Below are 27,628 nucleotides of genomic sequence, written 5' to 3'. Positions count from 1 at the left end.
TATTTGGATTTTTTTTCTCCTAGAGAAGCCATAAACCCAGATTTTTTGTGAAGTATGTATATTTTAAATTTTGTAATGAACAAGTTATATATACATAACAATTATAAATATAGCATATAACAAATTATATATGTTTGTAACATACACACACTATTCAGAAGATAGGCCAGAAAACATGTGTGGATCACTGGTTTCCCACCTGTAGGCAAGATACAGGGTATATCATGGTATATAAAACAGACATGCTCCTTAGCTTCTAGGGCTTTACAGGAAATAAATGTTGGACCAAAAAAAAAAAAAAAAAAGTGAAAATAATTATTGAGTTGTCCTTGTGATAAGCACTAAAAGAGAAGTATAGGGTGAAGTGAGAGCTGCCTAAGGGGGATTAATCTAGATGAGGGTCAGGAAAGGCTTCACTGGGAGGTGAGAAGGACTTGGCTAGGTCAAGGGCAAAGCACTGGGGCTGGGAACAGGTGAGAATGGCCAGGTGAAAGGCCCTGAATGGGGAAGTAGGGACTCTAACCCTAACCCTAACTCCGAAGTTGAGGAGCTGAAAGAATTTCAATGTAGCTGGAGCTCCAAGGGGCAAGAGATGAGGCTCAAGTGGTGAGGGAGTCTTTGTAAGACCATAAAGAATAATTTGAACTTTAGCCAAGGGTAATAGGGAGCCACTGAATGATTCTTAGTGAGGGATGGTCATATTCTGAAGTTGTGACATTTAATCATTTATTATTTTTTTTATTGGTTTATTTGACATTTCTTTGAGTGTCCACTTTGTAGCAGGCATTGTGCTAAGCCCAGGAAATGCAAAAATAAATTCTGTCCTCAAGGCACTTGTAGCTTAACTTCATAAGATTGGTGCCACATAGACACAGCTATAAGTAAAAGTAGACAGTGGTATGTCTTCATCATTTACTTATTTATTCACAACAGACATTATTTGAGCACTTAAACATATGTGCCATGCACTTTTTGTACACATTGGGTTTATTGTGAGCAAGACATTATGGATCTTACGGTTTAAATCACCTCATAGGGCAAAGTTTCTTTATTTCTAAAATGGAAAAGTATTTGCATCACAACAAAATTGTTACGTTTACATGAGAGAAAGTGCTTAGCATAATGTCTGGAAGATAAGTGAGCTATAAGAGACAGCTACTTACTGTCCTTATTATTATTATTATAGTTACCTCATGGTAGAGAAGAATTCCTAAGACCAATATGATTAGAAGTACTGGCAGTAGAAGGGGTCGGCCAGAGAAAAATGAGTGGCTCCAGAGAGGCTAGAACTAATTAAGACTGGCAAGTGTGTTTGTGTGTGTTTGTGTGTGCATGTGCACATGCTTGCTGTACATGCATGTTGGAGGGTCATTGTAACATGCCTTTGACTAGTAGAATATTAAGATTATGATTGGCAGGTAATATGACCTTCCCTGAGTTAGGAGAGGAAGGAAGATGGGGAATGAGGCTGAACGCTAATGCTGATACAGAGAGATTTATAGAGTACACAGGAAGTGAATATGGGGTCATTTCCTGCTAGATTCAGTATGTGTGGTCTTTTGGGGTGCCTAACCATTGGCAGGATGACCATAATCCTTCCTGAATAAATTAAGAGAATAAATAATCCATTTCTGAGGCATCTGTCCCCTCTGTTAAGGCCCTCCAACATTCAGCTATGTCAGACAGCTAGGTGCACTAAGCCTGAGTCAAAAGGTGCTCTCTGCATTGGAGGTTGGCGTGTTAGGTAATGGGGCAGCCATGTTGACATTGAATGAATCTTTCTCGGTGTTTGGTAATAATATGGTGATGCCGTATAAAGATGCTATTTTGGGACACCCGCGTTGCTCAGTCAGTTAAGCCTCTGTCTCTTGATTTTAGCTCAGAAGATCTCACGGTTGTGAGACAGAGCTCCACAATGGGATCCACACTCAGCCTGAAGTCTGCTAGAGATCCTTTCTTCCCTCTCCTCTGCCCTCCCACTGCCCCACACCCCTTGCTCTCTCTCTAACAACAACAAAAAAACCTTAAAAAAATTTTAAAGGTGCTATTTTATCAGCCAGATTATAAGTATGTCATGTGTATGTACATGTGTATTTTGCTAAAATATAAAGAGCAGCACTGTCCAAAAGGTATATAATAACAACTAAATATATAATTAGCATTTTTCTACTAGCCACATAGTGACAGTAAAAAGAAACATGTAAAATTAATTTTAGTATTTTATTTAACATAATGTAGCCAAAGGCAAATGTTATATTTCAACATGTAACCAACGTAACAATTATTTATTAGATATTCTACATTCTTTTTTCCTCTTTAGTCTTTGAAATTCACTGTGCATTTTATACTTAACAGCTCATGTCTGTTTTGACCAACCGTATGTGCTAATGACTAGCAGTATTGGGCAGCACGGAATATAGAACAATGACTTTCAAATGTTTTTGACCAGGGTAAGAAACACACACACACACACACACACACACACACACACATGAAGCAAAACTTTTATGAAATAATACTCACACTATGAAACTTGCGCTCTGCTATTTTCTATTCTGTTCTATTCAATTTTTTAAAAAAATGCTGGTCATGACCCACTAAATCGATTTTATGACCACCTGTGGGTAGAGGCCTGCAGTTTGAAAACCACAGATATGGAAAGCATGTGGGGCTACATCTTGAATGGGAGGTTAAAGGTAGGGGTTCTGGTGTTAGTGCTTCAGGCAAAAATCTTGTGTGGCCCAAATTACCTTAAATTGCCCTGGGTCTTTACAAGGGCAAAAGGCAAGAATTAACTTATCTTGTTTCTCTTTACATTTTGATTGTGAACCTTCCTTTCTCTGGGGCACTGGAGCCAAATCCTAGTGTGATTGGTTTTAAGAGCCGCAGGATAAATTTTTCTCTCTTTTTAATAATTGAATTCAGATAAGGTAAATATGTGTGTTGCCAACACCCTGGATACAATAGATCTTCAACTGATTTACATGTATCTTCCTCTCCTATAGGCATGAAGTCTTATAGGAGCCAAAAAATGGCCTTGGGATGAGGGCCATGAGCCACCCTGAAATTTTATGCAGCTTAAAGATGTTGTGTCTTGTCTTGCAAAGGATCTTTGTCCCAACAAAAGCTAAGAAAACAGTTGGTCTAGTGTGCTTATAATAACGTGGGTAGACTTTCTGAAGCGGGGCCCTGCAAATAGACCAAAAAAAAAACAAAAAAAAAACCCCACCCAAAAACAGATTAACAGGAGAGGAGGTATACACATTTTATTTGGTAGTAATATTAATATTTATTTGTTTATTTTTACCTGTACGGAGGCCTGAGGCCTTCTTAGAAAAGAAATGAAGACCCAAAGCAGTGATTAGACCCAGGGTCTTCTATACCATCTAAACAAAAGAAAGTACATTTGTGGAGAAGTGACAAGGCAAAAGAGAAGGGGTTTGGGCTTTTAGGTGTAGCAGATTGTGGAAAGGTAAATATATGGGAGAAACTAACGGAAGATAGGAGTTACTTCAGTAAAGTTTGTCCTGAAGGCTTATTTCGGTGCTCAGGTTCTGTCTCCAGTGGTTGTTTTCTCTCCTGGTCCAGAAGGGAGGGGATGACCCTCACAAAGGGAAAGGTCCTACTCTTAAGTAGAGGAGGGAGAACAGAGAGCTCCTTGTGTTGGCTGCTTCTTAATTACCTTTACCTCCAGACAAGCCTCATGCGAAAGTGGCTATTGTGGGCTGGCATATTCTGATCCCCTTCAGTACACATGGGGACAGCTCACCAATCTTGCAATCTTAAGGATCCGAATCAATCCTCAAGATCCAAAGGGAGCCAAAGGATCCAGAAGCCTCCGAAGGTGCAAAATGCATGTCTGGACATTCCCTGGGACCCCGTCTGAAGCCTGTGCATCCCTTGAAAGTCATGCTGAAATGCCTCTGACTGATCAGAGGGAGAAACTTGATGGAAATGAGTGCCTGCAGACTCCTCGGCAATGGGAGACACGTTTGAGGACCGTCTGAGGAAAAGGGAGAAGACATGCTACAGGGACAGGCCACACCTGACCCGACCACAGCTACTTCTTTGGAGACATGCCAGGGGACCGCTGAAGGCGAAGAACCTGTGGCCCTGGTGCTCATTATCCCAAGTGCCTCTTCTCTCCTGGTCACAGCTGATTGGACTAGAGGTGGTCACTTGACTGTAGTTCAGCCAATCGGAGTCTTTGTTTCTTGAGAATTTGCATAAAGAGAACTAGAAATCAGCGGTGTTGGGCGCTGGAGCTCTTAAAGGGTGTGGGCGTGGGTGAGAGCCCGGATTGGTGTCATGGCAAGCTAATGCCCAGGTAGACGTAGGTTATGAGGAAGCAGAACGGTGAAACCTAACAGAGGAAGCTGATTTGCAGAGCAATTTAAGAAGTAGAAAGAAGCCAAGAGGAGTGAGTACTTTCTGGGTCGTGTGAGGGTAGCCCAGTGGTTCTCAATAGGAGGTGATTTTTTTATGTTAAACAGCTTAACAATAACCCACAACCTTCGGACCAACTTGAGGAGGTGATTTTTTAAAAAAAGATTTTATTTACTTATTTGACAGACAGAGATCACAAGTAGGCAGAGAGGCAGGCAGAGAGAGAGGGGGAAGCAGGCTCACTGCTGAGCAGACAGCCCGATGTGGGGCTCTATCCCAGGACCCTGAGATCATGACCTCATCCGAAGGCAGAGGCTTAACCCATTGAGCCACCCAGGCACCATAGAAGTGATATTTATACCCAGTACCCCACCTCTGCAAAGGATATTAGTCAGTGTCTGGAGACATTTTTGATAGTCCCAACTGGATGAGGGGAATACTGTCCATACTTAGTAGGTAGAGGCCAGAGGGATGCTGCTTAAATATTCTGTAATGCCCAGAACAGCCCCCAGCAAAGAATGGTCTAGCCCCCCCCCCAAATGTCAGTAATGTCCATAGTAGTAGTATTTTTTTCTGTCTGGGTCCTTAAAATAAATTCCGCCTTATTTAAACTGTCTTGAATATATTCTCCCCCTCCCCCATTTCTGTCTCCCTGATAGTAATACTAGCTAATATTTATTAAGTGTTGACTATGTGCTAGTCTCATGTTAAGCACTTTAAGACATTTACACATTTAATCTTCCAAACCAACCTTATAAGGCAGGAATTATTATTAATTCATTTTATAGATGGAGAGACTGAGGCTTAACTCAGTTAACTTACCCAAGACAAGAGTCAAGAAAGCTTGGCCTCAGAGCTCGGGCTCTTAATTATGATGTACAGAGACTAAGGCCAAAAAGCTCTAAAAGCAGCCACAGGAATTCAAAAGGCTCTGTATCTTTGGGAGGGGAACATGAATTTAGGAGCAAAAATCCAACATGCTCAACAGCAACAGAAGATAATACCATTTTAGAGTCTGGTAATGATAATGAACATTTTCAAGTGTTTATTGTGTTCAGTACTTCTCTGCTTTGCAAATGTTGGCTTATGAGGCTGCTTTTCTTATTCTCATCCCTGTTTTACAGATGAGGAAACCATGGTACAGTACAGTGAAGTAAATGTCACAGAGCTAGTAAATGGCAACGAAAATGCCATCCCAGATACTCTGGCTCAAAAATCTATGCATTTTCCAACATAGTAGGCTATTTCTCAGTAAAAGCAAAAAAAAAAAAAAACCATGTTCAGTATCAAACATAAGCCAAGGCCCTTGTATTTTAAAAGATGCAAGTTAAAAGAAGGGCCTGGGGAAAGAGAGAACAATGTGAGTTGAGATTTTAAGGTATGAATATGCAGGTTCAAATTCAGGAGGTCCATTAATGCTGCTGCGACTGGGATGGGGGACTGGCATGGATGCCTTGGATGCTTGACTTAAGGCTGAAATGGCAAAGTGGACCTAAAGTGAACTGAAGTCCATGGTAAAAGTTTGAGGCTTATTCTCTTAGTCTGGTAGAGCCAAAGGTTGGGGGCAAAGGAACGAAGATTATGGTCAGGTAGGTTAGAAAGAGTCCCCTGTGACAGTGCTGAGCATACATTGGGGCAGTGAGGAAGTAGAGTCAGGGAGTCTTGCCATGTGAGACTGACCTTGGCCAGAGGGCAGGACATGGTGAAGATTTGAGAAGTGGGTCAGAGGTAGAAAGTTTTGACTCAGCATACAGCTGGGTTTATGGCCAAGAGAGGGAGGAGGTAAAAATGACAGTAAGATCCTAGATAGGATTTGGTAGTTGGTGAAACTGGAAAAGGAATGTAGCCCTTTGACTACTTTTGAGCACATTTAAAATTTGGGGGGTATTTAAAAAATACCCCCAAAGTGTATTTTTTAAAGTAAAAGCAATACTGGGTGTCTGGTTGGCTCAGTTGGTAGAGGGTGTGATTCTTGATCTTGGGGTCGTGAGTTCAAGTCCCATGCTGGGCATAGAGATTACTTAAAAATAAGTTCTTAAATGGAAAAAGAGTACAATGTGACTTTGAACATGGTAGATGTAGTAAAATTCTCTAATCTTAACCACTAGATATAAACCACTCTAAGTTATGGTCTAAAAACATGTTTTTATAAATGTGTGTATGTGTGTATTAATCCTGGATTATATTATTCTACATTTTTCTCACAATATATTATGTGCTTCTTTCCAAACCGATTCATATACATTTACAACATTATTTTTAATGACTACATAATATTCATAATACATAATATTCCATTGCCTGGCTATATTAAGATTCATTTAGCCATCTGACTATTAATGGAAATTTGGGTTGTTTCCAGTTTTCTATTTGTATGTTTTTTATTACCAACAAAGCAGTGGTCTTTGTATATCTTTGAATTTTTGTGCCAATGGATTTATGCTATAAATTTTTCATAGAATTGCTGGGTCAAAGATTGAGCACATTTAAAATTTTGATAAATTCTTCTAAATTGCCAGATAACCAGGTTTTTAGGAGAGGTTAATGAGTTCCGGTTTGGTCAAGTTAAGGTCAGGGTGTCAAAGGTCACAGATCACTGTGGATCCACCCAAATCGTTAGTAACCCAGGTTAGGACTCTGAACAAAAGTAACAACTAGAGATATGCCAGAGGCAGAACTATGAGAATTCTAAGCAGAAAATAAATAGATCAGTTCTTCCTGTCACGCTGTCATTAGCAACGTGTGCTACTCCTTTGCAGCATTCCTACAAGTGTCCTTGCTTAATTATGCCACAGATTATTCAGTAACGGTGTCACCAGCTCACCTGTAAACACGACCAAGAGTAGAGATCATATCTGTCTTGTTCCTCTCAGTAACGTCTGTGGGTCAGAGAGCGACAATGCCTGGTAGGTGCTCAACACTAGTATTTGAAGAGCGAATATTGAGGGGATATGAGACAGTGAGCTGCTTGTGTGTGTAGATTGTATCTCACTCATCTCTGTATCCCACAGCCTTTAACAGTGCTTGGCAAATAGTAGGCACTCAAGAAAATTTTGTGTAATGTAAAAAAAATTTTGTGTAATGGTTTATTTTATGTGTCAACCTGACTGGGCCACAGGACACCCAGATAGCTGTTGAAATATTATCTCTGGTTATGTCCATGAGGGTATTTCTGGAAGACATTAGCATATGAATTGGCAAATTCAGTAAAGCAGATGGCCCTAATTTGTTGAGGACCGAAATAGAATAAAAAGGTAGAAGAAGTTTGAATGAACTCCGTCCAACTGATCTGCTTCTGCCCTTGGCCCTCCTGGTGTCAGGTCTACTGGAATCCACACCATTAACTCTTTGGCTCTTCTCGAACTATGTGGCTGACTTTCCTGGGTCTTCTTTACGGAAGCCAGGTTGTGGGACTTCTTAACCTTGATAGTTACATGACCCAATACCTTACAACAAATCTCTTTATGTTGAAGAGATCAATCTCCTATTGGTTCTTTCTGTCTGGAGAACCCTGACTAATACACGGGTTAATGGCCTAATTCTTTTCCATTCATTTCACTCTATGCAAGAAATCATTCCAGTGGCTTCAGAGTTATCCCAAATAACCAAGTATGTTCAATGCCAAGGTGGTTGGTGGCTCAAGTGCATAGAGTGGCTAGCTGAAAACCATTCTGTAAAAGATTTGACCCGAATTTTCTCTTTGCCTCACACACCTTTTTTAATCTATCAGAAGCTCTGCACAGTCTCAGATCAAATAAAGGCCCTCAAGAAACCAGTGATGGCTATCAGAGCTCTGCACACTTCATTGGAAAGCCATAAACACAATTACTAGATCATTAAGGATTGTAAAACAGAAGCTTTGAAGCAACATGCGCAGAATTGCCTAGTTGGGCATGAACAGTGTCCTGCACATGCCAGTGCCTCCCTGTTGGAAGCCACCTAGGAAAAGACAGAAGACTGTGAACAGAAATGTCTTAGAGGCATAAAGAAATCAGATAAGGAAGACCTGAGTTCTACTGACAACTCTGATGCCCCTTGGATGATACATTAATTGAACTCTGAGAGCCTGTTTCCTCTCCTGAAAAATAGGGTACTAAGGACCGGTTTCATTAATGCCTTACTTAATTCTTCACCCCTTCTATTAGGTTCCTAGGGTGGCCTTAACAAAGTGCCATACATTGAGCAGCTTGAACAGCAGAAGTTTACTGTCTTACAGTTCTGGAGGCTACAAGTCCAAGATCAAGGTGTCAGTAGTATTGGTTCTTCCTGAGGATTGGTTGGTGGCAGGGAGGGGTGGGTTGAGGGAGGGAATCTGTTCCATGCTTCTCTCCTTGGCTTGTAGATGGCCATTTTTTTCCTTTTTGTCTTCACATTGCCTTCCCTCTGGGTTTCTGTGTTTCCCTTCTTATAAGGACACTTGTCACAATGGATTAGGACCCACTCTAGTGACCTCAGTTTAACTTGATTACCTTTATAAAGATGCTATCTCCAGATAGTGTCACCTTCTAGGATACTGGGGGTTAGGAGTTCAACATATGAATCTTGGGGAGACAGTTCAACTCATAATACCCCTCCTGTACCCACAGCCTTCAAGTTTCTCTCATAAAAGAGGTAGAGTCCCTTTACCTGTCCTTTGAATCTGTGCTACCCACATGTCTTAGTTTGGCCAGTGAGGTATTAGATGTAATACAAGCAGAGGTCTGAAAAAGTATGCATTTCTACTTTCACTCTGTTTTTCTGCAATTGCCATGGGAAAATTCTCTGGCGAGTCTTCTGTGTTGTGGGGCCGCATTAACCCATGCATTTCAACTGAGGCCGTCTTAGATCAGCCAACAGCCAGCCAAATTCCAGACATGAGATTGAGTCCAGCCAAGATCAGCAGAGCACTTAGATAACTGGCTATTAACCAAAGACATGTGAGCAAGGCAGCAAGATCAGATGAACCCAGTCCAGGTTAGCTGAACCCTGTATAAATGTTTATTACTATATGCCCCGGAGGTTTATGTGGTTGTATGTTATGCAGCATTATTGGGAGAATATATGACTGATACAGGATTAGGAATATCTACTCACGGAGTTGTGCAGACCTAGGAGAAATTATGTAGTGTTAAATGAATTGTAGCTGTGGTATTATAGTGTTTCATGAACCCTTGAGTATTATGTGGAAGTAAAGAGTTACCAATATACATTAACATGCTGTGTAATAATAGTGATAAGAGGTTTGAAATGAATAAAGCTAACAAATTGGGTGTTGGGTATAAACTATAAATTTGAGTATACACTTATGCACATAAATCATTCATGATATTATATGATATCTACTCTGTGTGGATTCTTTGAGACCACCTCTGAGAAAAATAAGGCTCAGAGAATCAAAATGAGTTATTCCAGGTCACATAGGTAGTACGTGGCAGAGCTTTCACCAGAATATGAGATATTTATGACTTGCCTAACATGGGATAACATGTGTTTTCATGTCCCCTCCTAAGGAAGCTATTGGCTTTGAAAAATGAACAGAGATGATCACTTTATTTATGGAAATATTTGGTCTTGATTTGAAGTTTGAAGTTGGGGCAGAAAAAATTAGACATTCACCCCTCTGTTCATCCATCCACCCATCCATCCATCCATCCATCCATCCATCCATCCATCCATCCTTGCATCAATCCACCCACCTCCCCATCCATCTATCCATCCATCTACTCATCCATCAACCCACCTATCCACTCATTCAACAAATCACAACTGAGGGCCTATTGTGCATCAGGTACTCGACTAGACACTGTATGTACTCTGTTTCCATCTGCTTTCCTTTCTCCTGCTGTTCCATTCTTTTTCTCATCAGTGCCTCATCTTTCATTCTCCTCTGTAAATGTGGGCAACAATGGATAAAAACTGCTTTACTTGTTAGAGCAAGTGTGGATAAGAGTGATGCCCATGGTTTTAGTTCATTTGCACTGTTAGCTGCTGTGAGCACACCTTGACACACCTCAGTTTTGTTTTGTTTTATTCTGTGGTTTTGAAAGACTGTGCAGTATGGCGTTAAAAGCATGCCAATAAGAGCAAATACTCCACTGCAGCTTTCCAGAGGCCCCAGTTGGAAGCTGGAAATGACATGTTTCTGAAGTTGAAAGTTCTTCCCAACCATTGTCCATCCATTCATCCATTCTTTTTTTTTTTTATGGTTAAATGTATCTTTTTTTATGATTTAAAAAAAAAATTTTACAAACCTATAATATATTTTTATCCCCAGGTGTATAGGTCTGTGAATTGCCAGATTTACACACTTCACAGCACTCACCATAGCACATACCCTCCCCAATGTCCATAACCCTACCCCCTTCTCCCAACCCTCCTCCCCCCAGCAACCCTCTGTTTGTTTTGTGAGATCAAGAGTCACTTAGGGTTTGTCTCCTTCCCAATCCCATCTTGTTTCATTTATTCTTCTCCTACCCCCCTTAACCCCCCATGTTGCATCTCCACTTCCTCATCTCAGGGAGGTCATATGATAGTTGTCTTTCTCTGATTGACTTATTTTGCTAAGCTTGATACCCTCTAGTTCCATCCACGTCGTCACAAATGGCAAGATTTCATTTCTTTTGATGGCTGCATAGTATTCCATTGTGTACCATTCATCCATTCTTTTTTGCCACTTTTTATCACCCACCAGGTCAGGCTGTATGTGACGGCACTTTACCAATGGGTGGATATCAGTTGGGCAGCGGTGCACAATTATATAGAGCTTCTTATATGCCAGCATGTTCTAAGTATTTCCCATACTTGTTGGTCTCCACAACAACCCTGTAAGGTATGTATTCCTCCTTTTGTAGATGATGAAACTGAGGCGTGGGAGAGGTGGGGTTTACCCAGAGTTAGATGGATGCATGAATGGTAAGTGACAGAGCTCTGACCTCTAGATCTCAAGTCTGTCTGCCATACTGCCTCTCTAAAATCTCTGCTGGCATTACCACTGAAGGCCATATCTTCCTTTGGACCACTGTTGGGTGGGTCTACACTGCCACCACTCTTGAGCATGCCAAATACTGATGCCAGTGGGGACATGAAATCCAGTGCTCTCTTCAGAGTAAAGCTACTACATATTTCAGCCTGGAATGTGAAACCAGATCCCCTCACTTACTTGTCAATCCCACAGTCTTTCCAGACTTACCTTTCTTCTGAAACCGACCCTCAGCAGAACATCAATTAGTGCCCATCTTCAGAATAGAAGACAGCAGGGAGAGGAGGAGGAAAAGCATCTCATTTAAGCCATAATCTCTTCATCTGTGAAATGGGAGAAATGAAATCTTGCCATTAAATGAATAGCGTAACATTAGGCTCGGACTTTTTATGGAGCACTTAATATGTGTTAAGTATTGTGTTAAATGGTTGGCTATTTGTGTACTCTCATTTAATCCTTAAAGCAACATTATGAATAGGGCTGGCCCAGAGCAGTCCAGTAACTTGTCCAAAGTCACAACAGCTAATAAGCAGGAAGCAGAGCCTGTATTCAAAGTCTGTAGAACATCAAAGATTCCACTTTAATACAACACCAATGGTTCTCACAGGGCCAATACTGCCCTCTAGGACTCTCTCCAGAAGTTTGTGGGCACAATTTTGGTAGTTACACTGATGGGGAGTTACAAAATCATGAGGGCATGATTTGCTTTAGGGGACCAAGTGAGCTAGACATTCACCAATGTGGAGGACTTGTCCTTTGTCCTGCCAGACCTTCACGTAGGTGAAAAGTTCATATATTATCATCTGAGTTTGTTTTATATACAAACATAGAATATATTTTGCATTTTGTAAAAATTTTAAGTAACCTCTGTGCCACACATAGGGCTCAAACTCATGATCCTGAGATGAAGAGTCACATGTTCCACTGACTGAGCCAGCCGGGCATCCCCTTGTCCGTGGTTTTAGCATACTCTGATTTTCCTAGGAATGCAGTTTACAGTATGCAACAAAGGATGATTGTAGTTTATCTTGCTAAAAACTTTATTCATAGTTGTATACCGTTTCAGAAAAATCGTAACAATGGCAACATTGTTTAGATTATTTGGGGGGCCCACACCATACCCCTGAGGAAGCTTGCATTTGTAGCTATTATGCATGCATGATTCTGGGTTTGTGTGCCAACATCAGACTACCTTAACGGTGTCTTCCAGAATTCACATGTGAAATTGACTTTTGAAAATTATACATGTATAGGTTGTATTATTTTTTGAATTTCATTTCAGGATAGTAAAGGGCACATTGCAATATATTTGTTACAAAATGTGGGTAGAATGGATCATTGCTCCCAATTCTTCATTCTCTTTCTAAACGGCATTACACATCAGTACCTTTTGCCATGTGACCTCACAGTACCTCCCACTAGAGTGGATGGAGATTTCTGTGCCTCATTAGTTGGGGACTTAGCCACGAGACTTGCTTTGGCCAATGAAATGTGGACAGAGATGCAAATGTGTCAATCTTAAGCCTGGTCCTCAAAGACATCATGTGTTTTCCCTAGCTCTCTTGTTCTCCTGCTTTTTGCTATGAGAAAAATCATACTTCAGATGACCACTGCTCCGTAGAGAATGGGGAGACCCTTAGAACAGGTCTGAACCCAACCTAAAGCCTGGAGCTGGCTCATGGAATCCCACATGAGCTCAGCAGAACCATCACTGACCACAGACCCATAAGTTAAATAATAAGTTTATTTTTTCCTTGTAACCCATGGGGATTTGAAATTGCACATTACACAGCAGAAACTGACTGATACAAAGAGGTGTTGGCTCTGATTAGATTGGTAAGCAGTGCATTCTGGTATTCTTCCTGTAAGCAAAGCAGTTAGCTCAGGAATGCTTTATAAATAGGAGTTCTGTTAGCATAGAAGAATGTGTAAATGATACCCTCATACCACGTTAAAGGGGATCATAGATACACGTAGATACACGGCTTTCAAATCCTTAGGGTCAGGAGCTCTGGAGTTACTCTTAAACACTCCAACCACCAGGGTAAGTGCTGGTGCTTTCGAAGGGTGTAAATTCATAGAGCGAGCAGGTCAGAGATAATTGACGAGTTCTTTTCTTTGAAAGGGAACCTGGCACCATGGAAACGACAAGCATGTTCGGGTTTGTGACTATGGATTATAATTACCAAGTTATTAACCAGAGCATTATGTGAAAGATTGATGGTTCTTGCTCAATGTAATGTGTCCTTTAAATGCTAAATAATAAGTTAAATGCAAGGAATAAATAAGTTCGATGGCTTATTTATGGGGTAATTATGCGATATTTTCAGCCCATAAACTAGGGCATCTGTAGAAACCCAATGCTATGGAGGAGAAAGAGCCCTGAATTAGAAATCAGGAGACCTGGATTCTCTGCCACCTGCCAGTTAGTGACCTTGAACAGGTTATGTCATTGCTCTGAGCCCCAGTTTCTTTATTTGGAAAGCTGGGGTGGGGGCTGTGAATAAAAATACCCGTCTCATAGGTGATTGTTAAGAGTCATTGTCAAAGACATGATTATATAAGGTGGTAAGCATAGGGCCTGACACATAATCATTGGTTACAGATGTTAGTTATCATTTTATCATCATATATAAGAGTTTTGTCCCTTCTAGAAAGAGATTTCCTATTTTATGTTTTCAGTCAACAAGTAATTGGTAACGATATGCAGTAGACCCTCAGAGGATTCTTATTTTAAAAGACACCCTTTAGGGCACCTGGGTGGCTCAGTTGCTTAAGCAACTGCCTTCAGCTCAGGTCATGATCCTGGAGTCCCCAGGATTGAGTCTCACATCGGCCTCCCTGCTCAGCAAGGAGTCTGCTTCTCCTGCCGACCTCTCTCCTCTCATTCTCTCTCTCTCTCCCTCTCACATAAATAAATGAAATCTTAAAAAAAAAACAACACCACCAAACCCTTTAATTGTCCTTCCCTGCTTATAAAATTATCAGAAACTTGGGTAAACACAGGCAAGAACAAAGAGGAAAAAATATATATATCATCCATCTAACCCATCCTCTAAATATAACCACTGTTAACATTTTAATGTAGACTCCTAGTCTTTTTTTTTTTTTTACCCATGTATAGAATTTCTTTTTTAAATCTGAAATTGGAATCATGCTGTACATGCTGATTTGCCACCTGCTTTTGAGATGTGTCCAATGTCATTAAATATTCTGCTAAAACACACTTTTTAATGGCTGCAGAGTAGAGTGTTCTGGAGGAACATTGTCTAAGTGGAGGAGTTATTCACAGAAGCCTACTTAGCGCATTCACTTAAATTACACTTTCAGACTTTCTGAAATCTTCGTTTCAAATTGGTCTTAAATGGGCCGGGGCTTGGCTTTAAAATTCCTCTCCACCTCCTCCTTCCTCCCCTAGCTGCCCCCAGGTTCTCTGTCAAGTAGTTAATGATGGTACTAGGCACTTACTCAGTAGGGGAGCTCTCGGTTTAAAGGGTCTCCACGGTGAGCCATTTTGTAAAAGGGAAGAATGTCATTCAAATAACCACCCTCTCATTTCTCTGTTCAGCCGAGTTCTTATTTTTATTTTTATTTATTTATTTTTTAAATTGGCTTCTCTCTTAGAGTAAGGTCCATCCACAGGTAAGAATTTCCCTAGTAACCTTCTTAAACGACTTTACTTGATGCCAGGTAGCACTTTTTCTCTGTATAATAAAAAGAAATACTTCTTTCTGTCCCCTGTCCCTCCCACAGTCTTCTGGATGGTTTATTGTCTCCTATTGGTAGTACTCAGGTTGAACTTCAGAGACTTGTATATAAACATTTGAAAAATTAGTAGTTATGTACTTTCTTAAATGTGGCCTAGAAATATGTATAACGTGATTTATAATGTGTCTATGTATCTTGCAAATCAGCCTTGTGGTTTCATGAATATTATTGCTTAAGGGTCAGGCAGAATTTATTTACAGACAAAACTCATTTATGTGAAAATAACATGGCAAAAAGACATAGTATATGGGAATTTGGCCAGCTTTGGCAATTGCCATTTTGCCATTGATGTTCGGTAGTAAACATTGGGTAAATGTCCCGGGTCAAACCACCATCATCTTCCTGGACTTCAAAAGCCCTTCCTAACTGATCTTTCTCCCACAGATGCTTTCATTCTTGTCCTCCTTCTACCCATTCTCTATACAACAGCCAAAGTGATTTTTTTTTCCAACATGGATTACTCTCCTTATTAATGCCTGTTGCAGGTTTCCTATTGCTCTTAAAAGTCAAAATTTTTAACACTGGATTTTTCACAACAAGCCTAAGATAGGTGTTAATATCCTTCTTTCACAGGTGAGGGAACTGGAGTTCAGAAAGAATAAAGGACTGGTTCAAGGTCACATAGCTAGGAAGTGGAGGAGGAAGGACTCAGATCCAGGTCTTCGGATTCTAGGTTTCTGGGTAAGTCATCTCCCAGGGCGGGTGATGGCAAGATGTCCTTTGCTCAACCAGGAAGAAGGGAGATGTATCGATTGGTAGTGTTTGATTGGAAGTCAGAGAAGAAACACAACACAAACTGGTTTAAGCAAAGACGGGATTTTATCGCCTCAAGTAATCGAAAAGTCCAGAGGTAGGTCAGGCAAATCTGGATCCAGGAGCCTGAATGGTACCATCAGGGTTCATCTCTTCTTTTTCTCCATCTCTGGGTTCTGCTTTCTTTGAGTTGATTCCATTCATAGACAAGTTTTCCCTTTGTGGTCTTACAGTGACTGCTGGTCATTCCCAGGAATACATCCTTCCCTATCTACACACAAAGGAAAGTAAGACAGTCTTTGTGCCAGTTTTGCAGCGAAGGTTTCATTACATCTCATAGGCTCACACAATTATCTCTTAACCACTGGATTAAGTTTATTTTTAATTTTTATTTACTTATTTTTAAGATTTTGTTTATTTGTGAGAGAGACAGAAGTAGCATGAGCCGGGGGAAAGGCAGAGGGAGAGGCAGAGGGACAATCGGATTCTCTGCGGAGTGTGGAGCCCAGTGTAGTCCTTGACCCTGGGACCCTGAGATCATGACCTGAGTTGAAGTCAGAAGTTTAACCAACTGAGCCACCCAGGTGCCCTAGGATTAAATGTTTAATGTGCTGATTTTATTGGACCTGGGTCCTATGTTCTGACCCTTGGTTGCAGCTGGAGCCCTACCTGTAGCACATTAGATGAGACTGGAAAGGTGGTATTTCCCAGCGATAATTCAGGATACTTTGTTAGGAAAAGAGTGACTGTTGGCAAAAACTGCGGAGGTCTGGCACTTTGGTCTACCTAGGCACATGACCTTAGGCATTAATGTGGAAAACTCAAAGGCTTGTGTAGGAAAAGGGAGAAGTAAATGGGTTTTGTAAATCTGAAGGATGGCCACATGGGATGATGGTGAGTGGTCATATGGGGTAATGGTAGTTCTGGTCGCGGGCAGAAGCAAAGCTTAATGCCCCACTCAGTCACTGTTTCTTTTAAAGCCCCTGTGCCTGGGCTCAGGGTAAGTGCAAACAGCAGATTTAAAGGAGTGGGAGGAGGCTGGTATTTCTACAGATCCTTTTTTACTCCTTTAAAATAAATGTTTATTGCTCTTTCCTAATTACAAATATAAAACATGTTTATGAAATGGAAATAAAGAAAATACTTGGTAGGTACACTATAATTATGAGGCAACTGAAGGAATAAAAATAAATATTACCCATAATCTTGTAACTCAAACATAACCTCTTTAGCATTTTTTGCTGACCTTTTTCCATGCATGGGAATATATTGGGTACATGTAGTGCACATGCATACACACACAAATATTTTATTTTTATTTTTATTTTTTATTTAAAGATTTTATTTGAAAGAGAGAGAGTGCACATGAGCTCATGCATTGAATATGAAGGTGGGGTGGGGGAGGGAAAGGAGAGAGAATCTCAAGCAGACCCCCCCAGCTGAGCCCAGAGCCCGATATGGGGCTTTATCTCACAACCCTGAGATCATAACCTAAGCCGAAGCCAGGAGTTGGAACCTTAACTAACTGAGCCACCCAGGTGCCCCTGCACCCCCCCACAACATAAACATTTTAAACAAAAATTTGTATCTTACATGAAGTACTTTTAGCATTTTTTTTTCCATTTAATAATGCATCATAAGCATTTTCCTATTCATTAAATGGTTTTGGAACATATTAATTTTAATGACTGCTTCGTTTTCCAATATATGTGTATGTACCTAATTAATTTAACCAGTGTCCTATTACTGAATCTTGGTAGTTTGAAAGTTTCCCATATTATAATATTGAGACAACATTATTATAATATGAGACAAACATTCATATGCACAAAGAGCTCTATTAATCTTTGTCAGGCATAGTTTTCAAATACATAGTACATATCACCAGTTTGCTTGAGGGCTTTTATTTACAGATATATTTTTATTTTTTTAAATACATTTTTTAAAGATTTTATTTATTTATTTGACAGACAGATATCACAAGTAGTCAGAGGCAGGCAGAGAGAGAGGAGGAAGCAGGCTCCCTGCTGAGTAGAGAGCCTGATGCGGGGCTCGATCCCAGGACCCTGGGATCATGGCCTGAGCTGAAGGCAGAGGCTTTAACCCACTGAGCCACCCAGGCGCCCCCAGATATATTTTTATTTAAAAGTTCTTATATATTCTTCCTATTAAAACAAAAGTTTAATGAGAAAAAAAGAAAGTTCTTACATATTCTTTAAAATAGTCTATAGTTTAAAAAGGGTATTAAAGTTAATAGTGAAAGATACTAGCCCCTCCCCCTTCCATTCCCTAAAGCTCATTATTGTTAGTGATCTTAACATATTCTTGCAGACCTTTTTCCATATGCACCCACATCAAGCATACAGCCAGGTTTGTTCATTTCTTTTTATTCCCTCCCTCTCTCCTTCCCACAAATATTTCCTGAGTGCCAGTCTCCGTGAAACATGGTACCAGGACATTCAGTGATTGTTTCTAGGAATTTCCAGTAGTCAGGGTTAGTAAGTATATACTTAAAAAACACAAAACACATGATAAATTCATATTGGTGCTTCCTATTCAAATCATGGCTATAGGGTTTATTTATTTATTTATTTTGAAGGTTTTCTTTATTTGAGAGAGAGAGAGAGAGATGGAGCATGAGCAGGGCAGAGGGACAGGGGGACAAGCAGACTCCCTTCTGAGCAGGTTCCCTGCTGCAGGGCTCATCCCAAGACCCTGAGATCATGACCTGAGCCGAAGTTAGACTTAAGCTTAATCAACTGAGCCACCCAGGTGCTCCTCTAGGGTTTATTTTTAAGACTGTGTTTTATTTAGAGTAGTTTTAGGTTTACAAGAAAATTGAGAGACCTATGGAGATTTCTCATTTACTCTCTTCCTCCATACATGCATAGCCAGCACCCCCTCACCTCCCGTTATCATCATCACTTACCAGAATGGTAGAATTTTTTTTTGTAACCAAAGATGAATTTACACTGACATATTATAATTACCCAAAGTCAATACTTTACCTTAGGGTGCATTTTTCGTGTTGTACATTCTGTGGGCTTAGACACATGTTTAAGGACATGTATCGGTCATTATAATATATGGAGCATTTTCTCTGCCCCAGAGAATTCTCTGTGCTCTGCTCATATTCATTTCTCCCCACATGCTCCCCCCCCAACCCCTGGCTATTGCTGATCTTTTTATCGTCTCTTCTTGCATAGTTTTGCCTTTTCTGGAATGTCATGTAGTTGGAATTACACAGTATATAGCCTTTTCATATTGGTTTCTTATACTTAGGAATATGCATTTAAAGTTCTCCATGTCTTTTTTATGGCTCGATAGCTAATTTCTTTTTATCGCTAAATACTATTCCTTTGTATGGACGGACCGTTCACCTACTGAAGGACATCTCGGTTGTGTCCGGGTTTTGGCAATTACGAGTAACGCTTCTATAAACATCCATATACAGTTTTTGTGTGGACACAAGTTTTCAGCTCCTCTGAGTAAACACCAAGCAAGGACTGTGGTTGCTGGATTGTGTGCTAAGAGCATGTTTAGTTTTGTGAGAAATAGGGGTTTTATTCAACCTCAACACTCTTAACTCTGTATTTCCTTCCCCCAGTGCTGAGAATCTTGGTTCCCAGAGATACCACCATAATTTTCTTTTTTGCTTCAGAATCCTTCAGTACACACACACCAGTCTGGAAATGGCAATATCCTCATTTACACCATCAATCTGATTAGGACAAAATAGTTTAGGATTTTCTTAATTGAGGTAAAACACATAACAAAAATCACCATTTTTAGCTATTTTATTATTTTTTTCATTTCTTTTTTTAGCCACTTTAAAATGTAGGATTCAGTGGCTTTCAGTATACTCACAATGTTGCGCAGCTCTCACCACTAATTAATTAATTAATTATTAAAAGATTTTATTTGTTTGACACAGAGAGAGAGATAACAAGTAGGCAGAGGGGGTGGGGGCAGGAAGCAGACTCCCTGCTGGTAGAGAGCCTGATATGGGGCTCAATCCCAGGACCCTGGGATCATGACCTGAGCAGAGGCTTAAACCACTGGGCCACCCAGGCGCCTCTATCACCACTATTTAAATGCAAAGCACTTTCATCATCCCAAGGAGAAATCCTGTACCCATTCGGCAGTGACTCCTCCCCCCATCCCTACCCGCCCCCCCAACTCCACCCAGGGCAGTCACTAATCTACTTCCTATCTCTCTGGAGTTGCCTGTTCTGGACATTCCCTATAAAAAGAGTCATGCATTATATGGCCTTTTGTGCCTAGCTTCTTTCCCTTTGCATATTTTCAAGTTCATTTATGCAGTAGTGTGTATCAGTGCTGGAGTCATTCTTATGGCTGAGTAATATTCCATTGCCTGGATAGACCACATTTGCTTATCTCTCATCCACTCTCATCCTCTGATGGTCACTTGGTTTGTTTCCGTATTTGGCTATTATGAATAATGCTGCTATGAACCTTCTTGTACACATTTTGTTTGAACATTTTGTCTTCAATTCTTGTGGGTATGTTGTTTTTTGCATTCCTTTTAAAAATATTATTCTTGGATTATACTCCATGAGGGGTATCTAGTCAGATTTTGTATTTTCAAGTTACTTGAAAAAAGTCTTCTCTGTGTGGTTATAATACTAAGTGAATATTTAAAAACATATTTAGTTTCATTTATTATATTTTATTTTGAATTTTTTGGAATCGCTTTTAAATTTTATTTTATTTAAAGGTCAGTTTAGGATAGAAATTCTTGGCCCACATTTTCTTTCCTTGAAGATCTTAAATATGATTCTTTGTTTCTTCTAGCATAAAGTGCTGCTGTTAAAAAACCTAATGACGGTCTGGTTTTATTTGTCCTATAAGGTACTTAATCTTTTTGGCTTGGTGCCCAGAATGTAATCTTTTTCTTTTTTTTCCCCCTTTTCTTTTTTAAGTTCAGTAATTTTCTTGGATTTGTTTCAGTGGTGGGCATTTTAAGTTGATTTTCTTGAATTATGACTCTCCTTTTTTCCTGTTTTTATTGCTTTGGATTTCTTTCTAAAGGACTTATATGAATATTCTATAGCTAACACTTTCTTAATTTCTTTTAGTCCGTTTTGCCATACTGGGTCATAGTGGGTTTTTTTTTTTTCTTTTCTTCCATTTTTGGTGGGCATGTATTTCTCGCATGTTTTCCTTGTCTGTAAATTCTCTGTTTTCTCATAATTTTGACTGGTGTTTGATAGTGATGCTTTTTTATTACTCACTTTTTAAGCAAAATGAGCTTTTCCCTATATTTCTATTTGGAAAAATCCAAATTCTATTTGGAAAAATCAAGCTAGGATAACCTTTCCAGCTTCCTGTTTATAGAGCTCCCATCTTTAGTTGTCCTCACTATGTGATAAAAATATGGCCCCATACTTTGAGCTATATTTGCTTTACCCTCCATTTCTGCTTACATCTGGGCATCATTCTCTTTCCTTGGCCCCCTTTGTCCCAGCCCAGTTCAGATTCTACTTTTAGCAGCTTCTCCACAATTCATGACTTTGCCCTGCAAGAGAGTGGTTGCAGGGCAACTGCTTTGAGACCAGTATCTAGATCTTCTTCATCTCACTTGGATCCCCTGCCCTCACTTGAGTCAGAACCTACAGACTCCTTCCCAGTTGCAGCTGATGTTCTCAGGTCAGCCTGCCTTGCTTCCCTGTGAACATCCGTTGTTGGTTTGGGGGGGAGGGGTTGTCGTCTCAGAAGGTCTCTTTTCCTTCCCTCTGTTTCATCTTGCAAAGATGCTGACACCATGTAGGTCCAATAGTTACTGACGATTTGTCTCCACTTACTTGTATTTTAGGATTTGTGGGGATAGCTTTCACCCAGTCCTGTTGTAGATCTTGCCTGGTTTTGCTCTATTTTTTGAGGTAGGGATTCTGGTGCATGTGATTGATTCGTTGGGGGAAGTGCTTTCAGAAGAAAAGGAAGGAGAGAAGCAGGAGACAGCAGAGAAGGGAGTAAGCAGAGATGAGATCTCAGTTGAAAAAAGGCATCAACCTGACCTTGTGGGATGTTCTGGGGTATGACTCACACTACAGAGTTGTGCTGCCTTAAGTAAGGAGGGGGTCACCTTTCTACCTGCCTTATCAGCCAATTATTGGCTGTGGGTTGCTCTGAGAGGTGTAACATCCTGGACAAAGAGCTTCTCCATTGAACTGAAAGCAGTTCTCCAGAGAAGGGGGCAGCTGTGAACTGTTAGTATGGGTGACAAGTACCTCAGCCCAGTAAAGGGATTCTGGGGAGCGCCATTAGCACCCGCTACCTCTGCCAGCTAGTCTCTCTGTTTTTATGGGGAAGCTTGGGGCAGTTCTAAAGCCATGTCACTGTCGTTGTCACCTTCCTAGAATCTGAGTTATCCCTTATATATGTCATCTTTCTTCCAGCAAACACCTGATCCCTCCTTTACACAGAGCCCCTGTCTGAAAAAAACAATCCTACAATAATAAATTAAAGATTATATAAAGATTTTACTGAGGCAAGACTTTATGTCTTTTTAGTTCTGAATCCCTAGTGTCTTGGAAAGTGCATATGGTGGGTATTTTGAATTCCTTGGTTGAGTTTGACATGGTAAGGTGTACATAGAGGAAAGAAATACCCTGCCTGTGCACTTGTTCTTTCCTGACCTTGGAAGATATCTCTGGCAGGTCCCATGACTTTGGGGAACCATTCAGTTACAAGGGTGGGCTCCTTGTAGTAACTCCAAAGCCTTGTTTCTTTTCTAACTTAAATCTCCTCCTTCTCCCTTTGAAGGAGCAGAGCTGGGGTAGAGCACATGGGCTGTACTCACTAGTTCTATAGCCTCTTTTCTTTGTGGTCGTCTGTGGTTTCTGCTGCCCCTGCCTTCAGGTTGGAGGAGAGTGGGTAGAAGGAAAGATTGGGGTAGGGGTGGGCCAGCAGTGAAGAAGCTATCCGCAACTGATGCTGTTGCAATTTGAGATCGCTATCCTCTGGGTAGAGTGGAAGTCAAAGCTGACACTCCCATGAGGTGCTTTTGTGGTTTCCCAAGAGAGTCTGCCCTTTGGGTCTCTGACTATAGACTCAGCTTCCAACCCTCTAACTGTGCATTGGTCCCTGTATGTCTCCAAGTGGTTCTCTTGGGCAGGATACACTTTAGGATGATGCCAGCCAGCTTCTTTCTGGGAGAACCATATTCATGTCCAAGAAGCTCATTCCTTTGACTCTCCCTGCTGGTGGAAGGGAAGATTTGTTCTTCTCCCAACATGGAAAACTCCAGACACAGCCTCTTGTCCTGTTGGACTTTTTTTGAGGACCCTACACCATGCCCTGAGTTCCCCAGACTCTAGGAGGCACATATCAACCTCTTTGAGGCCTCCTGTGTTTGGCTTGAGATGAGAGGACATACTCCTCAGACCCTGTTGTGAAGTGTTGGGGCTCGGGGGAGAAGTACAGCCCTCCAACAAATGCCCATCTCCAAATCCCCACTTCAGCTCCTCCAAACCCCAACCTCATACTTGTAGCCCAGAGATGCGGGATGGGTGAATGCCTGCCAACCCAGTTTAATAGTCCCTTGGCATGTCCTGTACAGGTAGGATGGTACCTTAATTTAGGATGTCAGGGTGCTCTCTTCCTTATAGGAGGATAATGGCCATGTTCAGTATCTGGTCCAACGAGAGACTATTGCAGAGTGACCCAGTATTACCAGTCACAGTGTGACATTCCATTTTCTCCTTGGGATGTCAAACAACAGAGTCAACCAATACCCGTCCCGTTGAAAAGCAGCTTCCTTTTCTACCACCACCACACACTGAGATATAAATGTCAGACTAGACGGTCCCCTGGACTGCTTTATGTCTCTGGGTGTTATGGGCTGAATTCCCAGATTCCTAGGTTGAAGTTGTAACTCCCAGTTCTTCAGAATGTGACTGTGTTTGGAGATAGGTCTTTTGGGAGGTAATTGAGGTTAAGCAAGGTCATTGGGGGTGGGCCCTAATCGGGTGGGACTGGTGTGTTTATTTATAAGAAGAGACAGGTATAAAGAGAAGACCTTGATTTTGGACTCTTAGCCTCCAGAACTGTGAAAATAGAAATTCCTATTGTTTAAGCCACCCAGTCTGTGGTACTCTGTGATGGTAACCCTAGCAAACTAATACACCTGTTGACTTAAATAATTTACAGGCTAAAGGAAGTTTCTGTGGAGGTATGTTGATTCTTCCTAGTCAAGCCTGTGGAATTCTTGAATATTATTTAAAAAGAGGTCATCAGGTCTCAAGTGGGTCATATTTGCCAAAAAAGAATATGTTGCTCATGGGAGAATTTCAAGGAAAGATTGGGAAGGTACTGATTTGGGTGAGGCTTTCTTTTAAGTTGTATTACTATATTTCACCTACTCCGGCCTTGAACATGGTCATGTGTGTGTGAGTCTGTATATTTTCAAGACATAGGGAAAGGAGGAGCTGAAGAAAAAGAAAGAACATAGCAGACTCTCTGTCCACGATTGCTTTTAATAACGAAGAGTGACCCATCTGGGATTTTTATGACTGAATGTCTGTTTCAACTCAACTGGACAGGAATCATCTTTCAGAGCCATTCAGAGTTGCCTTTAACTCTCTCTCTGGAATAGCAGCCACATCAGCAGGAGCTTTTGGAGGTCAGACCAACTCCGTTTCCTTGACAATAAGATCATCCTCTGTACAGCCAGGTACTGCTAACCAAGTTAGGTACAGAATAATTTAAAGCCTCAGCACTCTGGATTTGGAAATCAGCTGAAGGAATGACAGGTTAAGGGCTGATTTATGCCTTATTTGTCTTGGATGGGTAAAGGAAAGAATAATTGAGCACATGAGCCTTGGACAAAATTGGCATAAATGCATATTGGAGAGGATTATTTTATTTCCTAACTCATGATGTTACAGACTCTGCCTTCTTTATCTGGACGATATTTTATTTATTTATTTATTTATTTACTTGCTTACTTTTAATTTTTATTTTTTTTTTTCAGAGAAGAAGAGAGGGCGGGGGAAGGGCAGAGGGAGAGGGAGTGAGAGAATTCCCAAGCCCAGCACAGAGCCAGACATGGGGCTCTCTCTCAGAACCCTGAGACCGTGACCTGAGCCAAAATCAAGAGTCTGATACGTAACCGACTGAGCCAACTGGGTGCCCCTACCTGGACAATATTTTAATATTCATTGTGGCTACTGTTAGTGAAGTTATTTATTCTATGTGTAAAATGCTTCACACAAGTGTATTAGGAACCTCTGAAGATCTGCTTATCCTCCCATTCATAACCAACCTATTCGTGTATCCATCTACCCATCCATCAGTTCACCCATGTATCTGCTCATTTATCCATCCACATTTCTACCTGTCCACCCACCTTCCTGTCCATCCACATGTCCATCCATCCATCCATCACTCCACATCCACCCACCTAGTCCCCCACCTTCTTACTATTTCTCTGACCTAGTAACTTCTCTCCATCCCGGTTTTCTTCCCTGCATGTCTGCAGTAGCCTTCTCCCTGGTCTCCTTTCCTCCAGTCTTTCCCATTTTACATCTTTTGTCACCATTGCAGCTCCCATGACTTCTTTATACTTCAGTTTCCCTCCTTTGTAAAATCAGGGTAATAATATTTGTGTCTCTGCATTATTGTACATGAGATATCATTTATTCATCCAACAGTGATGTATTGAACTCTGCTTCATGTGTCAGTCTCCGTTGTAGGCACCGGAGCAAACAAGTCAAACAGGTCTTGCCCTCAGGGAGCCTCTGTTCTAGTGGAAGAGACAGGAGGTAACCACAGAACCCACGATGCAATTTCAGATAGCTACACATCTTTAGAAGAAAAACAGTTATTTACATGAAGGGCTCAGCCCCATTCGAGCACATATAAATGTTAAATTAATGGTAGTTGTCACTAACAGTCATTAATATTATTAGTCTCTCTAAAACCTTTCAATACTAATTATGAGCATTTATTGAGCACTTAATACCAACCATTATGCTAAGCCGTTTAATCTCACAACAACCCTGTGAAGTGGATATGATTATTTTCCTTCTTTTAGATGTGGAAACTGAGGCAGACTCTCTCATCGTTTTCAAGGAAATGTCCAAACTCCTCATTCGGGTACTCAAGGCCTTCCAAGGTCTGGGCCTCCCTGTCTCTCCGGCTTCATGTCTTGCTGACCTTGTTGTCTCCTGCCTTTTTACCCTCACTCCTCAAAACTCAATCCATGGATCGCCTCCTCCAGGAAGTTCTCCTTGACCGCGATGCTCCCCATTCCCTGGTGCTCCCCAGGCAGGATCATATGCTTTGCCCACGGGTTCCCACTGCTCTCCTATCATGGTTCTCATCACACACGACTGCAGCTGTCTGCTCTGTTTCTGCTGCCTCTGAGAGAATGTGAGTCCTACAGGGGGTTGGGGAGGGTCTTGTTTTTTTCTCTTTAACCCCAGCATCCAGTCCAGTGGTGGGCACATAATAAATGCTCAATATACCAACCTCTGTTTTAATCCTTTGTCTCTCTGGGGGAAAGGTTCCTTTTCTGAGAGGTTGTGTAGCTCAGGGAGGAAGTTGCCTTGGGACCCCTGTGGATTAGAAGCTCCGGAAGGGGTGACTCAGCCAGTTACTCAGTCTCCCTCTGCCCCCACTGGATGGTACAAACAAGGTACAAGGTTAGTAGGAAAGTATTTTGCAGACAAGCAAGGGCCAAACAGAACTGGTTTGTAGCATTGATAAAAGCATATTTATTTAGGTCTGAATTTAATGTCCTGGCTTGACGTGTTTGCCACAGGAGAAAGCCGCAGATTTTTCAGGAATAGATTAGAGGATGAAAGAAAAAGGGCTTCTTGACCTTTCTAAATAACAACATCCCTGCAACAATCCAGTGTGCTGGAGAGCCGGTTTTTGTAACTAAATTGTCTCGTTTAAATTCCCTTTATGCTGCTTACCAGTGTGAGACCCGCTTACCAGTGTGAGACCCAGCACAGTTTTAACTATTTTGTGGTCCTCAGTGTTACCATCTGTAAAATGAGGAAATAAAAGTTCTTGATTCATATGTTTGTTGTGAGAATTAAATTAGAAAATACTGTGTGTTGGGTGCCTAAATGCCGCTGTCCATTAAACTTCTGCCTTCAGCTCAGGTCCTGATCCCAGGGTCCTGGGATTTTATTCTGCATCCGGCTCCCTGCTCAGCAGGAGCAGGGTTCTCCCTCGATTCCCTGCCCCTGTTCTCTCTATCTCTTTCACTATCTCTATCTCTCTCAAATAAATAAAACCTTAAAAGAAAAGAAAATACTGTGTGTGAAGAGCCTGGTAGTGCTTATTTCTTTGTACTTATTTTAATGTGGCTACTAGAAACTTCCAGATTGCAAGTATGACTTCTGCTCCAATTACACTGGACCGTGTTTTTCGAGACTGGTTGCTTTGAGCATACAGACTGTACTTTCCTTGTCTCTGTCTGTACAATCTAGCACTAGTCAAGACGTGTGTGCTGAATATGTTCTCGATGAAATGTTTGGCTTTACTGCGATCTTGCTTGCAGTTTGTTTAACTCAGAGTCATCATCTAATTGATTTTTTGCCTTTAGTGTGGTTCAGATGGCGGGGACTCCCTTTCCTGAGCCTCAGCCTAGGGAGGGTGGGTTGGAAACAGCAGAGACAAAAGTTCGCACCACCCCCTCCACCCCATCAGGACAGCCCAGAAACCCAGCTGGTGGCCCCCAGAGGGACACCTCCAGGACAGATCTGCAGCCAGGAGATGAATGGTCTG

The 27,628-nt window shown here is 41.2% G+C and overlaps 1 protein-coding gene across 9 annotated transcripts in view; it reads left to right on the top strand.

Annotated features, from left to right (window-relative positions):
- SUDS3 (SDS3 homolog, SIN3A corepressor complex component) overlaps nucleotides 1–27,628 on the top strand; it is a 215,599-nt gene that overhangs the window by 67,895 nt on the left and 120,076 nt on the right. The window contains exon 13 of one of the 9 annotated variants that reach the window (XR_014302956.1): nucleotides 11,057–11,194. The exons of the other annotated variants lie outside the window; for them this stretch is intronic. The gene's annotated coding sequence lies outside the window, so the exon portion shown is untranslated. The remainder of the gene's footprint in view (nucleotides 1–11,056; nucleotides 11,195–27,628) is intronic. 9 annotated transcript variants of the gene reach the window in all.

Source organism: Mustela nivalis (assembly GCF_964662115.1).
Source record: "Mustela nivalis genome assembly, chromosome: 14".
In the NCBI taxonomy this organism is placed as follows: domain Eukaryota; kingdom Metazoa; phylum Chordata; class Mammalia; order Carnivora; family Mustelidae; genus Mustela; species Mustela nivalis.
The sequence above is the reverse complement of the archived record's forward strand: the minus strand, read 5'-3'. Positions and strand labels throughout refer to the sequence as shown.